Source organism: Typopeltis vanoorti, chromosome 2 (genome assembly GCF_054136105.1).
Source record: "Typopeltis vanoorti isolate ZY-2024b chromosome 2, IOZ_Tvanoo_1.0, whole genome shotgun sequence".
NCBI classification, from domain to species: domain Eukaryota; kingdom Metazoa; phylum Arthropoda; class Arachnida; order Uropygi; family Thelyphonidae; genus Typopeltis; species Typopeltis vanoorti.
In genome coordinates, this window is record NC_143550.1 from 142,717,964 (window position 1) to 142,732,602 (window position 14,639).

Genomic DNA, 14,639 nt, shown 5'->3' on the forward strand with positions numbered 1-14,639 from the left:
ACACTAAAAGCACTTGAAACCCAGGGAACTGATAACTTCTGTAATTAAATTATATAAAAACAGTGAAAAGTTCCCAATACAAAAAGGCATCCGGCAAGGTGACACCATATCTCCCAAATTATTTACAGCTGCACTAGAGGAAGTCTTTAGAAGCCTTGACTGGGAAACAAAAGGAATAAACATAAATGGAGAAAGGCTGCATCATCTGAAATTTGCAGATGATATTGTCCTAATAGCAGATAATCTTGAAGATCTGGAAGAAAGGCTAAATCAGCTAAATGAAGCCTCCAGAATAATTGGATTAAAAATAAATAGAGAAAAAACAAAAATAATGATGAATAAATATATTAACCATAGAACTGTCAAAGTTGAAACCATGATACTTCATATGTATATTTGGGCCAATTGTTATCCTTTGAGGAGTGCCAAAGAAAAGAGTTTGAACAAAGAATTCACCTTGGATGGATGGCTTATGGGAAAATGAGAGACACATTCAGAAGTGACATCCCTATGAGTCTAAAAAGGAAAGCTTTCGACCAGTGAATACTTCCTGTCCTAACATATGGAGGAGAAACGTGGACTTCAGAAACCATAAACAAAAAGCTGAGAAATCACAACATCGCATGGAAAGAAGTATGCTAAAAATAACATTCAGATATAGGAAGACAAATACCTGGATAAGATCTCAAACAGGTGTCATGGATATTGTAAAAAACATTAAACAGGCTAAGTGGAGATGGGCTGGCCATATTGCCAGATGCAGTGATGGGAGATGGACTAGAAAAACAACAGAGTGGAGACCAATGGATGGAGCAAGACAAAGAGGAAGAGCGAGAAGAAGGTGGAGGGATGAACTGGAACAAATTACAAGAGTGAGATGGATGGGAGAGGCAGAAAACCGAGTGATCTGGAAAACCATTGGAGAGACCTTTGTCCAGCAGTGGGCAGAACCAAAAGGTTGAAGAAGAAGAAGATATAAGGAAATCGACCCGTGAACACACGCAGTATACAGACAAGTGAATTATTGGGAGTATAGATGACGTATAGCGCTACTGTGTGTAAACAGAGGATTAAGTAGTAGAGTAGGATGTCCTCCCGCCATGAGTCCTTGGAGGTGTCATGAAATGATAGTAATAATTATTTACACAAGAGAGCTTAATATAGGCGTTGAATTTCGCGGTTTGCGTATCGGTTATTATTTCGTTTATTACTGCCATTCGTCCCCCCCACCTTGTTTTCAACATTGAATTAATCAATCTCAGGCTTCAATTGTTGGGTTGATTCCCCTCCCACTCCAATTCTTCCCTCACAAACAAAACCACTTTGAACGCACTTTTATAGCGGTTATGTATATATTCTGGAATAAATATGAATACCGTAGTCGCCCCAAACCCGCGGGTTCGCTATCCCCGGTTTCAGTTATCCGCGGTCAATCCTGGTCCGAAAATATTAAATGGAAAATTCCAGAAAAAAACAATTTATAATTACATCGGTAAAGTGGATATTACATCCAACATTATTTCTACAGCCGAATGTCTGTAGAAACTACGAAAGTTTCTTAAGTTGACATGACATGACAGCTTACGAGAATAGAATCCTCGGCATCCCCGAGTTGCCTTAGTTACTAAGTTAAGTAGTAGTAGTGAAGGCTGATGCAACTCGGTTTTGCCGAGGATTCTATTCTCGTAAGCTCTCAGCTCAACTTACAAAACTTTCATAGTTTCTACAAACATTCGGCTTTGAAATAATGTTGGATCTAATATCCACTTTACCGATGTAATTTTACATCGCCGAAATGTAGCCGTATGGCTCTTTCTTTCAGTAATAAACGATTCGGCTGATCCCAGAGGTAGTCCAACACCTGGGCAACTCGTTGCAAAGGTGGAGAAAGCTATACGCACTTGCAGCCTTTCGGAAATCAGGAATATCTGGATTAACGCGCTGTTCTGAGTAGTTCTCGGTTATGAGATCGACTGTTTGTTTTAATATGTTTTAATATCGTAGCGTTTGTGTTCACCCTTATTTTACTTAATAATGGACCCAAGGTGCAAGAGTAGTGATCTTGCAATTCGGATATGCCAAAGAGAGGCCGTCAAATACTTTCTTTTAAGTGAAAAAGATGAAACTTCTCGCCTTTATAAAATTATAAATAAATCATTAAAAAAAACAATTTCATTATTTTATAACGTGTGCTGAGGTTGCTAAGATTCCATTCACAGATAACTTTATTACAATATGTTGTTATAATTGTTCTATTTTATTATTAGTTATTGTTGTTAATCTCTTACTGTGCTTAATTTATAAATTAAATTTTATCATAGGTAGTATGTATGTATGTATAGAAAAAACATAAGTATATATTGGGTTCGGAACTATCCGCGATTTCAGGTATCCGCGGGGTATCTTGGAACCTATTCCCGCGAATAAGGGGGCACTACTGTATATTAGTAAATAGCACAAGGCTCATTATGTTGAATTTTTTCTTGACAATTATTCATAAGACTATTACACTTTTTTTATACAATCTTTGTCAAGTAGCTTTATTTTATCCTCCTATATGTTTCGCCAATCTTTTTCTATTAGCATCCTCAGGGAATACAAAGCATTCTATACATACATACATACATACTACCTATGAAAAAATTTAATTTATAAATTAAGCACAGTAAGAGATTAACAACAATAACTAATAATAAAATAGAACAATTATAACAACATATTGTAATAAAGTTATCTGTGAATGGAATCTTAGCAACCTCAGCACACGTTATAAAATAACGAAATTGTTTTTTTTAATGATTTATTTATAATTTTATAAAGTCGAGAAGTTTCATCTTTTTCACTTAAAATAGCACAAAGCTCTTTGTGATAGCAAACTTTTAGGCCAGTCTTTTACTACTGATTTTCAAACTTCGATTGCATCTAAATAAAATAACTCTTTTTGATTTCTGCAAGCCTGTTAATAGCTAATTGCATATTCTACATTAGTGAAGACATCGCCATATTATATTCGTAATTATAATAATAACAATAATTATTATTCTTATTTCGCTCTAATGTCTTGAGAGAATGGTATAATAATTATTATTAGGTGACACCTCCAAGGTGGCCAAGGACTCATCGCAGGAGGACACTCTTCTCTACTACACACCTACTACTTAATTCTCCAACGCCATCTACCACCCACCACTACCAACAATAGTATTGATTGTCTGTAAACTGCGTGTGTTCTCAATAGCCGATTTGCTTGTATGCAGGATGAAAAACTGGAATTTCTGGGAGGAAAAAACCCTGCTACTTCTGTATGAGATCGGTTAACTCATCTTCAACTGAAAAAAGCCCATATAGAGATTCCTCTCTTCAGGAAGAGAATTGAACTCGACTCTTTTCCAATCGAAGGACGCATGTCCTCCATGACTTCCATGGAGTCTCTTGACTCCATGGAGGTCTGTTGGTAATAATAATAATAATAATAATAATAATAATAATAATAATAATAATAATAATATCCTGTTGTTCTTCCAATACGTTACGGAGACCTACAATATCTCCCCCCCTTTTTTTTTTTTGCGGAATGCGGTACTGTTTCTTTTACAGTACCTACCCTGCCATATTTTTAATTTAATTGTAGTAGCGCAGGAGCTCAGGGATTATAAATACTTATAGAAAACATATGTTTTCGCTAGAATAGGTAACAGTTCTTCCACTCTAAATTTTAAGCAAGTGTGGCATTTATACCGTCTTCGACAAGATTTTTTTTTTTTTTTTTTCAATTTCTTATCTCGCTTGTGGCATTCTAAATTTCTGTGATGTTGATCTCTCGGATAGTTTCTGTGTTAAAATATTGTACTAATTCCTTACAGAATGCAGCACTACGCAAGCTAATTGCATATTACAGTCGCGCAGAAATTGCTCAAATATATTTAATTTCAACGTGACATGTATTAATATAATTATACTTGGCGATTACACGTAATGTTGAATGATGTTCTGTCCTTGTAATTTAGCTAAATTTCCTTTTTATTTTCTTCAAATGCCTGACCTTCATTTAGAAAATTTTATGGTTTGTAATTCACAACTTATCCAGTTGTCCTTGATACGAATGATTCAATCTGTAAGGAATTGGTCCATGTCACTTGGAATAAGTAAAGCATGTGAATACCAATTATGATACAAGAGAAGTAAAACAATAAAATAAAAAAACAACGAAATGCAAATGAAATTCGTGCTTAGATTTCGAATCAATAAAATCGTTACTTAAAGGCCTGGGTATTAATTACCTTTTACTTGTTTTGGTCATCAGGAATGGTGCAGCTTATGATGTCTTCATTTATCACTACATTAAATATTACGTACACCATAAACTAGTTTAATTAGTACCGCGACTTCCTTTATAGATATTGCTCTAATTCCAATCACTGTGTTTATTTACCGCCCCCCCTACATCCACCTTTCAGATACTCCGTTGTGAAATAAACATGAATCAACCATGATATAGGATGCTAAATATAATTTGTAAACATATGGTTTTCTATCGGCTACCTTTTATTCAGCTGACTCTCAGAATACGAATTTGAATACGAAAATAACTTTTAAGCATTCACAAAACATTCCCCCCCTCCATAAATTTAGTGATTTTATTATTTATTACCTGTGTTTAAAAGAACTGAACCTTTTTATGCACTGATAATTTATATGTATTTTATATAATTTATTTCAAATGAATATATTATTAAAATATGCGTCATTTTGATAAGAGATAAATACAAATGATTACGTAACATACGTATTGTAGTATGACTAAAATAAGCAAAGTAAAATAAAAAAAAAATTGGCAACACTCTCCCTCGATGAGTATTTGGACTCCCTGGAGGTGTCAAATAATAATAATTACAAAATAATATTTCGAGAATGATTTTTTAATTATTTTTTTTATTTCATACGAGTAGTGTATCATGCATTATTTTAACTGTAACTACCAGCGTACTTGTTGATAGTTTTTCACTTGGTTATATTATAAATGAAAGATACCAAAAAATGATATACTTGGTGTAATCCATTATCCAAGTGTAAGCAAACAAAGTTTGCGCCTGAAGTATCTTTCAGGAACTCATACCACCTTTGCCTCGTGGCAAAGGAAGTATGAGTTCACATCACTTGCTTTAGTATCCCATAATGCAAAGCACATCTCCTTGCAGAGATGTATAATGCTATGCATTATGGGAAGGGTCACTACCCAGACCGATTTAATCCAGAGTATTTTAATAATAAGGTGTGACAATTTTTCGCAACTCGTATAGGTAAATATGACTTCTACATTACTTCAACTTTGGTATCCCACCTCTGGGTCTGGCTCCCACTGATGAGACCTCAATAAAGGTCGAAACCAGTCTGGGTAGTGACCTTTCCCTTATTGCATAGCATTATACATGTCAGCAAGGAGATGTGCTTTGCATTATGGGATACTAAGGCAAGTGATGTGAACTTATACCATCTTTGCCGCGAGTTTCCCCAGTCCTGAAAGATACTTCAGGCGCAAACTTTGTTTACTTACACTTGGATAATGGATTAAACCAAGTATATAGGTTTATACTACAAGGCCTAAGTTCGATTCTTTATCTGGACGATTTCAATCGAAGGTGAGTTAGCTGATCTCATACGGAGGTAGCAGGGTTTTTCTCCCGGAAACTCGGGTTTTTCATCCCGCATACAGACAAATCGGCCCTTCAGAACACACGCAATTTACAGACAAAAATACTAGTTATAGTAGATGGCGTTGATGGGGATGATTCGTAATAGAGGTTCGGTGTAGTGGTTGAGACAGTTGTAGGTGTCCTCCCGCGATGAGTCTTCAGACTCCTTGGAGGTATCAGGAATAATAATACCAATAATTTCTTGGTATCTTTAATTTACCGGCGTACTTATTATACTGAAAATTCATACTACATCGATGGATACAAGAACTCATTCCTGTGAGAAATATTTCGATAACGCCTTTAAATCAATTTGGTATCAAAGGACTGAATGCAAGTCTAATCATGAAATGAAAAATTACATATTAAGAAGACATTTACAAACATCCATACCACTGTGAGATTCGGCCTGTCAGCTAGTTAACCAGGAAACATAATCCATTTGGCTAGTCAGGGCAGTCTGGTTAACTCTTGCTGTGATAATCTTTAGATAGCAATCACTTTCATCGCCTGTTGCTAGAATGTCATCCTGGTTATTGGAAATCTCAACTGATCTGCTTTAAAATGAAGCCATATTTTGTCTCTAGAACAGATCCTACATTATCTATTTCTTTACTCACGATATTAATGTAACTACTGACTTACAATCATCGGTAAGTGAGATGTCATTAAAAAATTGCCCATAAAATATACTATTAATTAATGCAGAAATGTTTTAATTTGATTATATAGCTTGGTGATTGTTTTATTATGACAGAAATGAATTTATTTGACTTGCTTGTCCTGTAAAGACAAGTGGTGAATGTTGAAAAGAATATTGTGAACGAAAGAAGCAAGCAATATCTTAGGTAATTTGCGATTTTGAGTTAGCCGGTCTCATATGAAGGAGGCAAGGCTTCTCTCTAGAGAACTTGGATTTTTTTCATACTCCAGTCAAAATTTCATTTGAAACCTTTAAAAGGGCAGTGGGAACTACGGACCCAAAAAGAACCATCAACGACTCGCGTTCTTGGAAAATGCTTTTATGATATGAGTCATAGACAACCGTTCAAATCTTCGGTCTAATATCTGTCGTGAAATAAACCAAAAGAAAATGGCCTCTTCAGCCAGCACTTATGATCTAGCACCTTCTCACGCTCCCAGAAGTAGCATTAGTGACCTTTAGTCTTCTGTCTAAGGGGTTAAGACTGCAAATCCCTTAGATACAATGCTGTTAATGGTACGAGTGCGCGCGCGCACGCGCACGCACGCACACACACACAATTTGAAAGATCCAAATTCCCTCTGATGGTTATACTATGAAGCTTAAAAATGAATGTCATACCACATAGAAAACTTCGGAGTCAAGCTACTTAGGTAGGCAGAAATTATTTAGCGCTGCTAGGGTAATTGCTAGGATTTGTGTCCATTAAATGTTTTGCATTTTACTGTTTATTAATATTTTACTAAACGTTTTTACAAGAGTTTGTGGATTTTCATTTTATTTGTTTATTAGTTTGTGTTTTTATACTCTTATCCCAAACAAAATTATGCAATATCAAGATAATAATGCTTATTTTTTTAAAGCAAAATTTAAATATGTATACCATACGAAAATCAACCAAATCTGTTTTTCGGGATATCCAATAGCACGTTTTTTTATTGTATTTTTTTCTCGTTTTTCTTGTATTGGACTCAATGTAAGTAAACCTTTTTTGAGCCTAAAGAACAAAATAAAATAACAGTTGAACAGAGTTAAATAAAAGTCGTCGAATACGAAGACTTCTATCTTTTGTTTCGTTGTTTGGAGAAAAGTGATGTGTGTTTTAAAGTTTCATTTTTTCGATCTTCAGTTAAATATTGGATATCAGACACCTATAGATATTTTCGAACTACTTTTACTGTCTGGTGTATAGTTCATCATAAGTCATTTCAAACTAAATCGCACACTTTTCTCATAGTTTCTTGATGCTAATGGAGTCCAGTTTGAATCGCTTCCGATTAAAGTTTTGTTTTTCTTTTATTAATCCACCTAACTACTCGAAATCTTGCATTTACGTATGGTTCTATAAGGCACACTTTCTTGTTTTATTAGTAAATCACGTTTCATTAGTAATTTCGACAATTAAAAAAAAACTGAATGCATACACTTTGTTTCATGCTTTCAGGCATCGTAAAAATCGCTGCAAAACAGGGGGAAAAAGCTTTATTGGCTCACCATAACCACTAATAATGTATGAGTTAACTTAAGTCTGCAAACATATGTTCTACTGCAAATTTGAAAAGAACTCGTTGTTTTCAAATTTGCTATATTGTATTGTAACTTTCTATGGATTAGGAGCTTTTCGTCGGCAATATAAAACATAGTAAGTGTAAATGATTGGAACAGCGTTTTAAAACAATTGGATTTTTCTTTACAAATCCATAGAACATGAATCGCGACCACCACAGTAAAAAATCTGTACGAAAGAAAGAGAAAGAACAGACCAAGTAAGTGACATCCGATATATTTACTTCCAATGCACAGTAGCATCCACTAACTTTTTATGTTTTTGTTTGCCTATAAAAACATTTTACCAACTTTTTCATGTTCTAGCAAGAATTTAAACTAAAAACAAAATGCTTATACATACAAATATACATATAAACACTTTTATCTTCTTAAGAGCCGATGTCAATTAAACAGAGATAAAATCGTCTAGCAGAATGAAACAGTACAGAGGTGAAAAAAACATTAAAAATAAAGAAAAAAAATCCAGTAACACAAGTGGGCAGTAAAATCAAGGTTTTAAATTTATCTCGCAAGCACAGTGCACCACATGTTAACTTACTCGAAATTCTCAAGCTGTGTGCTATTTTAAGTTCTCTTTTAACTAGAAAAGGGTTAAAGTACTTCCTGATTGTTACTTATATCTCTTGATGGCCATATAAAGTATAACGAATATTAGTCGGAAGTCGTGTCAAACCTTGTCCTTGAACATCCTTGTTTGAGCAAAAAATTTGCCTTTCCGTCTTACGGCAATGCCGACCACTTAACTTGTCTATAAAAGTTCAAAATATTTTGCAGCTTTGGAACAGTAACGGACAAGGCAATTCTCGTTAAGCTATCGAAATAGAGAAATACGAGCTGAAGGTTGCTTTTAAAAGATTCCAAGTGGATAAAAATAGAAATGATAAATGATGAATATGGAATGTATGTTATGTTCAATGATTTTTTTCTTTTAGTTATGTTTCACTGCGTAAGCAATTAAAATAGATTCATTTTGTTGATCAGATTTTCTGATTTTAATAAAAATTGGTATTCGGATTCTTTGACACATTTCGTCAAATATCTCAATTTTGATTGAAATCATTTTAATTGGTAAAACCAGCGCAAAACGATTCGAAGGATTATTATTATTACGTAACACCTCCAGGGAGTCCAAGGTCTCATCGAGGGAGGGCACCTACTCTACAGCTCTCCGTCTCCACCAAACGCAACTACCTTCATCATCAACCCGCAGCCTTTAGGCTGGAGAGCAGATACGCTAACCACTCGGCCAACCAGGCTGGCAAAATTATGTTACAAATGATAATAAATAAACTGAGTATAAGTACCTAAACCAAGAAGACAATAAGATAGACAATCAAGAAAAGATAAGCTTATATTGCCCTGAGGAAATGACGTTTGCATCCACAATGCTAGGAAGGACCGGCCTTCTCTATAAAGGGATCCGGGTGCAAGAAACCTTTTGGGGCCCTAAAATATTTTTCAAAGGTAAAAATTAAAGGATTCGAAATAAACGTATTGTAAAACCTCTTACCTGCAAATGATTTTGGCACAGGAAAACAAAAAAAAAACACATTCGAAATATAATACGTTTCCGCAAATGTGTATCGACTGTGCCCACTCGATCGTGGGGCCCGGGTGCATTGCACCCACTGCACCCCCGAGATGGACGGCCCTGGTGCTAGGTCACTCAAAAGAAGTGCGTTCTAAGTATTTCGATTCTAGTCGCTAAGTATAGATCTCTTTCAAAGCCTTTCTTCGACCGGTTCCCGAGTTAGCCAATCTCTGGCACAGAGATGCCGGTTTTTAATCCCACAACTCAAGAAAATCAACTGTAGAACCTACACTATTTCAGGCAATAATATATCCTTAGGGAACACGAGATAGCAGTATTTATCTGTCGTGCTCTCTTCAGCCATTTAGCATCATTGATAACTGGGATCAGCTATCTCTGATTGTTTAATGATAGAAATTGACTGTCTCTCAGTCTTCAAAAAGTTAGATAGGACTAAAACACTAGATCAATAACATTGATCTAATGAAATTTAAAACTAAACCCTATAACAGATCCTTTGTGTACATCCTAAATCGCAACTTTCATGAACTTCAATCCAGCCAGAGAAGGGTCAATACAACATATAATTTCAATGCATTTTTGTTCCCTTATGTCCCTGCAATGAATCTGACTAAAACAAAAATTAAAATGCTCTAACAAAGTTTTTTGAGAATTTCAAATATCCAATGTTAATAAAAATCGGTGTCTTCGGAGCCTCAAAATGACTTGCTCATATTTTCTTTAATCAAAACGAATCTACAGGCATTTACAGATATTTGCGTATTGCACTATAAAAAAGACTCAGTTGTGATGATGAAAAACTTCATCGTTATAAAAGGATGCTAATAGGAAATGCGCGTACTTATGATTGTCTCCTATTATGGGAAAAAAAAACGGATGTCTTCGGTTTATCAACTTAATTCCGTGGTCCATGAGATGAAACGAGTATTCATAATTATTAAAATTATAATAACGTAATTAACGCACGTAAAATAATATATATTAGGTAGAATTTTCGCCTAAGTATCACAGGCATCTTCAGTACATGTATAAAACTAATTAAACAACAACTGATAATTCCAAAAGGCGCCACTTAAGTAGCTAATGTAAGATAACTAAAAAAGGTCAATAAATTTCCTAACTTATACACCCTGAATTAAATTATAAACTTTAATTAATCACCTCTCCATCTCATGTTAGATAAATTTATCAAATTGGAACTAGCCAACCGATTCTCAAATATGATGACCCATCTCAACCTATGGATCGTCATATTATTCAAATCATATGGCTAGTTTTGGACTCATAGATGGGTTGGGGCTCCTCCTAATGAGGAGTCATGGCGAAATAATGCAGCCGGCACGACACTCCTCTGCTGCATTCCTATTGGAGGTATTCATGACTAGTCCGTGTGTGTGTTCGTGGGGCCGGTTTGCCTGCTTGCAGGATGAAAAAACCACAGCTAAACTGGCCGATAATTAATTACAATAATTAATTATCGGCCTTTAATTAATAATAATAATTTATTACATATGACATTACATAGTTTTGGTTACATATGATACATACATGTATCATATGTAAACTGATAATTAATATTAATAATAACATTTTTTTTCCGAAATAATAATTATGATAATTTATAATATATGATGCATACATTACATACTTTTGATTACCTATGATATAACATTACATACATTCGATAACATGTAATACATATTTTATTTATTTATTTATTTATTTATTTATCTTGGATGAGATGCTATTTCTCAACTTTCATCCTCGAAGCTTATTTGTGAGCTTATCTGAAGATGACACCAGTTATTATTTATTGGTTGTTTGCTGTGTTGGGAAGCTATGAAATCAAATCTATGTATAATAGGCTTGATTTCCTCTGCAGCCATTGATTGAGAAATTCACACGCACGCGCACGCACGCGCATCCCCCCCCCCCCACACACACGACAACTTGCAATGTCTTAATGTGTCGCAGAACTGGAAGCCTGAACGAATATATTGTGTTTCATTGAGATTGTATGGTGTTTTGGGTGCGTGTTTCTTGTTCATGTCCTTAGTGCTCTTTTTAGGCTATTGTAGTTTGTAAGGTTTCTATATTCAAAAGGTAATTTGTTTATCATTTCTGGGATGTAGAAGTTTCGTGTGGCCTTTTAGTGATTATTGTATTTAAATGTCATATAATTAGTAGTCTGAGGTCTTGTTATACGGTATGTATTTCTGACTGTCCTGTAGTTGGCATCGAAATAATATTTTAGCAAAGCTGCATAGTGTGACATAAATGTTTTGCTGTCAGTATTTTGTGTTTTGACATAGCAGTGTATATAAAATCGTTATTGTCGCTTTGTTCCCAAAAGATCACTTTTATAATTTTGTACTGTATTGGCATTAATCTATTTAGTTTGTAGGGTGCACAGAAAGCATACATTGTTATAGCGTATCTTAGTATATTTTGGCATAGTGCTTTGTATATTAGTGTTTTTAGGCGTGTGGGAACTATGTCTTTTAACCTGTAGAGTTTGCCACTTATTGTTCGGAGTTTGTTGTGTAGATGTTTATGTGGCTATTCCAGTTCAATCTGCATCGAAGTAAATTCCAAGGTATCGTATCGTTTCAACCTGAGTGATTGTAGTGGATTTGCTGTTCTGTGTTTTTTATGTTGGAGAGTGGATGTTGGATGGTTATATATTTGTTATCAACTGGTGGAGTCAGTGGATTTCTGAATATCATTAATTTTGTCTTATCTGAGTTTAGGTGTATGGAGTTTTTAGTGAGCCAGTCTGTGATTAGATTTATGCCATCTTGCATATTTGTTTGTGCTACGCTTGCGTTATTATGGATGGATATTATAGCTGTATCGTCTGTGTATTGGAATATCTTACCTTTGAGAGCTAGCTGGTTAATATCGTGCGTGTAAATATTGAATAGAGTTGGGGAGAGCACAGCTCCCTGTGGCACTCCACAGGTTACTGGTAGCTCTCTGCTTCGGTTTGACCCGATACGTCTGATATGCTTTTTATTTTGGAGGTAGTTTGTGAACCACCTGTGCAAAGGCCCGTCTATTGCAACATGCCTCAGCTTTTCTAACAAGGTTTGATGTGTGAGTGTATCAAATGCTTTAGTTAGATTAATAAAGACTACCATGGCAATTTTGTTTTTGTCTAAAGCGGTATTAATTACGTCTGTAAAGTCTTCCAAGAGAGATGTTGTTCTCTTATTTTTATGAAAACCATATTGTGTTTTGAGGATAATATGAAAGGTCTCTGTATATGTTGTGAGTTTCTTCAGTATGATCCGCAACATAATTTGATTGATAATTAGTAATGTTGCTATGGGTCTGTAATTGCTAATTAAATTTCTTTTTCCATGTTTGTATATGGGTGTGATTATGGCGGTCTTTGCATACTTGGTATCTGTCCTGTTTTAAATATTTTATTTATTAATTTTAGTAGGATAGGACCTAAGCTAGTTGCAAGTTGCTTGATATCCTTAGGTCTTATGCCATCAATTCCTGGGCCTTTGTTTGGTTTGATTTGTTGTATTACAGAGAGGATCTCTGATTCTTTTATGGTTGGGAACCATAATGTCTGTTTTGGTTGTGGTCCAAATGAGGGGTCATATTTTGTGATTGGGGGAATATTTCTGTGCAGTTCTTGGATGGAGTCTGCAAAGTATTGGTTAAAGTCATTTGCTAGTTGTTGGATAGGTTTTGCGTCTTTCATGAAGCTTTGTTTTATGGATTCGGAGGCGGTGGTGTTGGGAGCATAATCTAGCATCTCATCGATCAGATGCCAGGTTTGTTTCGTGTTGGTTTGTGCAGAGGTTAATTTGTCTCTGTAGTAGTTTCTTTTTGCATTTTTTATTTCTGTTGTAAGGCGATTCCTTGTTATCTTATATTCAGTTTTTAAAGCTGTTATTTATAATAATAATAATAATAATAATAATAATAATAATAATAATAATAATAATAATAATAATAATAATAATAATAATAATAATAATTGCTGAATGCATTAAAAGGTTTCCATTAGAAGTGGAGTACCATTTAAAAGTTTTAAAAATAAAACTGTTTCTTTTAAAATTATGTTTAAACATCAAATCAGTGAATATACCGCTCTGTTTTGAATAAACTATTCAGTTAGTAATTTGAATAAACTAAATAGTAATTTAATATGGAGAGAGAGAGAAGAATACAGAATGTGACAGGTACTTTATAAGAAATTCCAAGAAAAGAATTTTCAATGAAATTTTCATAAAAGAAAGAAAAAAAATAAGAAACTTGATATGAATTGTAATTTAAATTCACACATCATACAAGACAGTCGCTTAATGTAAACGCAACCTCATTTCCCTCAAGATAAAGCAGGAAAAACAGGATTTGAAATACTTTTAAACGATTTATTTTACCCGTCTTTGTACTGTGACTGCCTTTTAATGACAGGAAACCTGTTTAAGTAGGTTTCGCCTTCCAAATATTTGTCACTTTAATAGCCACTTAAGGTTTTTTAAGAGACCTTTTCAGTCATTGACATAGAATACGAGTGAGGTTGTTTACATACATTTTCTCCGGAGATTTACGAGTGAAGCAGGTGCTTTCATTATTTAGCAAATATAATGAGAGATATTTCATTCTTAAGAATAGAAAAAAAAAAGTCTAGAGAAAGAGAGATGGTTCATCAGCCCTTGGGGAAGAGATGGAGAGAATAGCAGCAGTTTCTCACCTGAGCTACACAATTGACCATTGAGTTGTGGTGTGGAAGTAACAAAATGATAAGATCTCGGTCAGACAATGACACTCATTTGCATTGATCAAAACTTCAGAGCGGAAGTCGTTAAGACGCAGAGAAAAATGTGAGAATGTTAAGGCTGGAAATAACTTTGATAGCAGAACAGACGACAATGGAACGTGCGAAAATGAAGGAGGAAGGGTTGGATTAAATTACGTTGTTCGAATTAATGTCGAGGCAGTCAGGACTGCGAGGAGCGCACATTACGTCTTGATTGTATTAACTGGCATCTCTCGGTTTGTTTTACCGGAGGAAAAATCCTACTTTCTGGACTTGGTGTTATAAGTTTGTCGTAATCACACAAGCCTCTGATACCGGCTAACTCGTTGATAAGGTTTA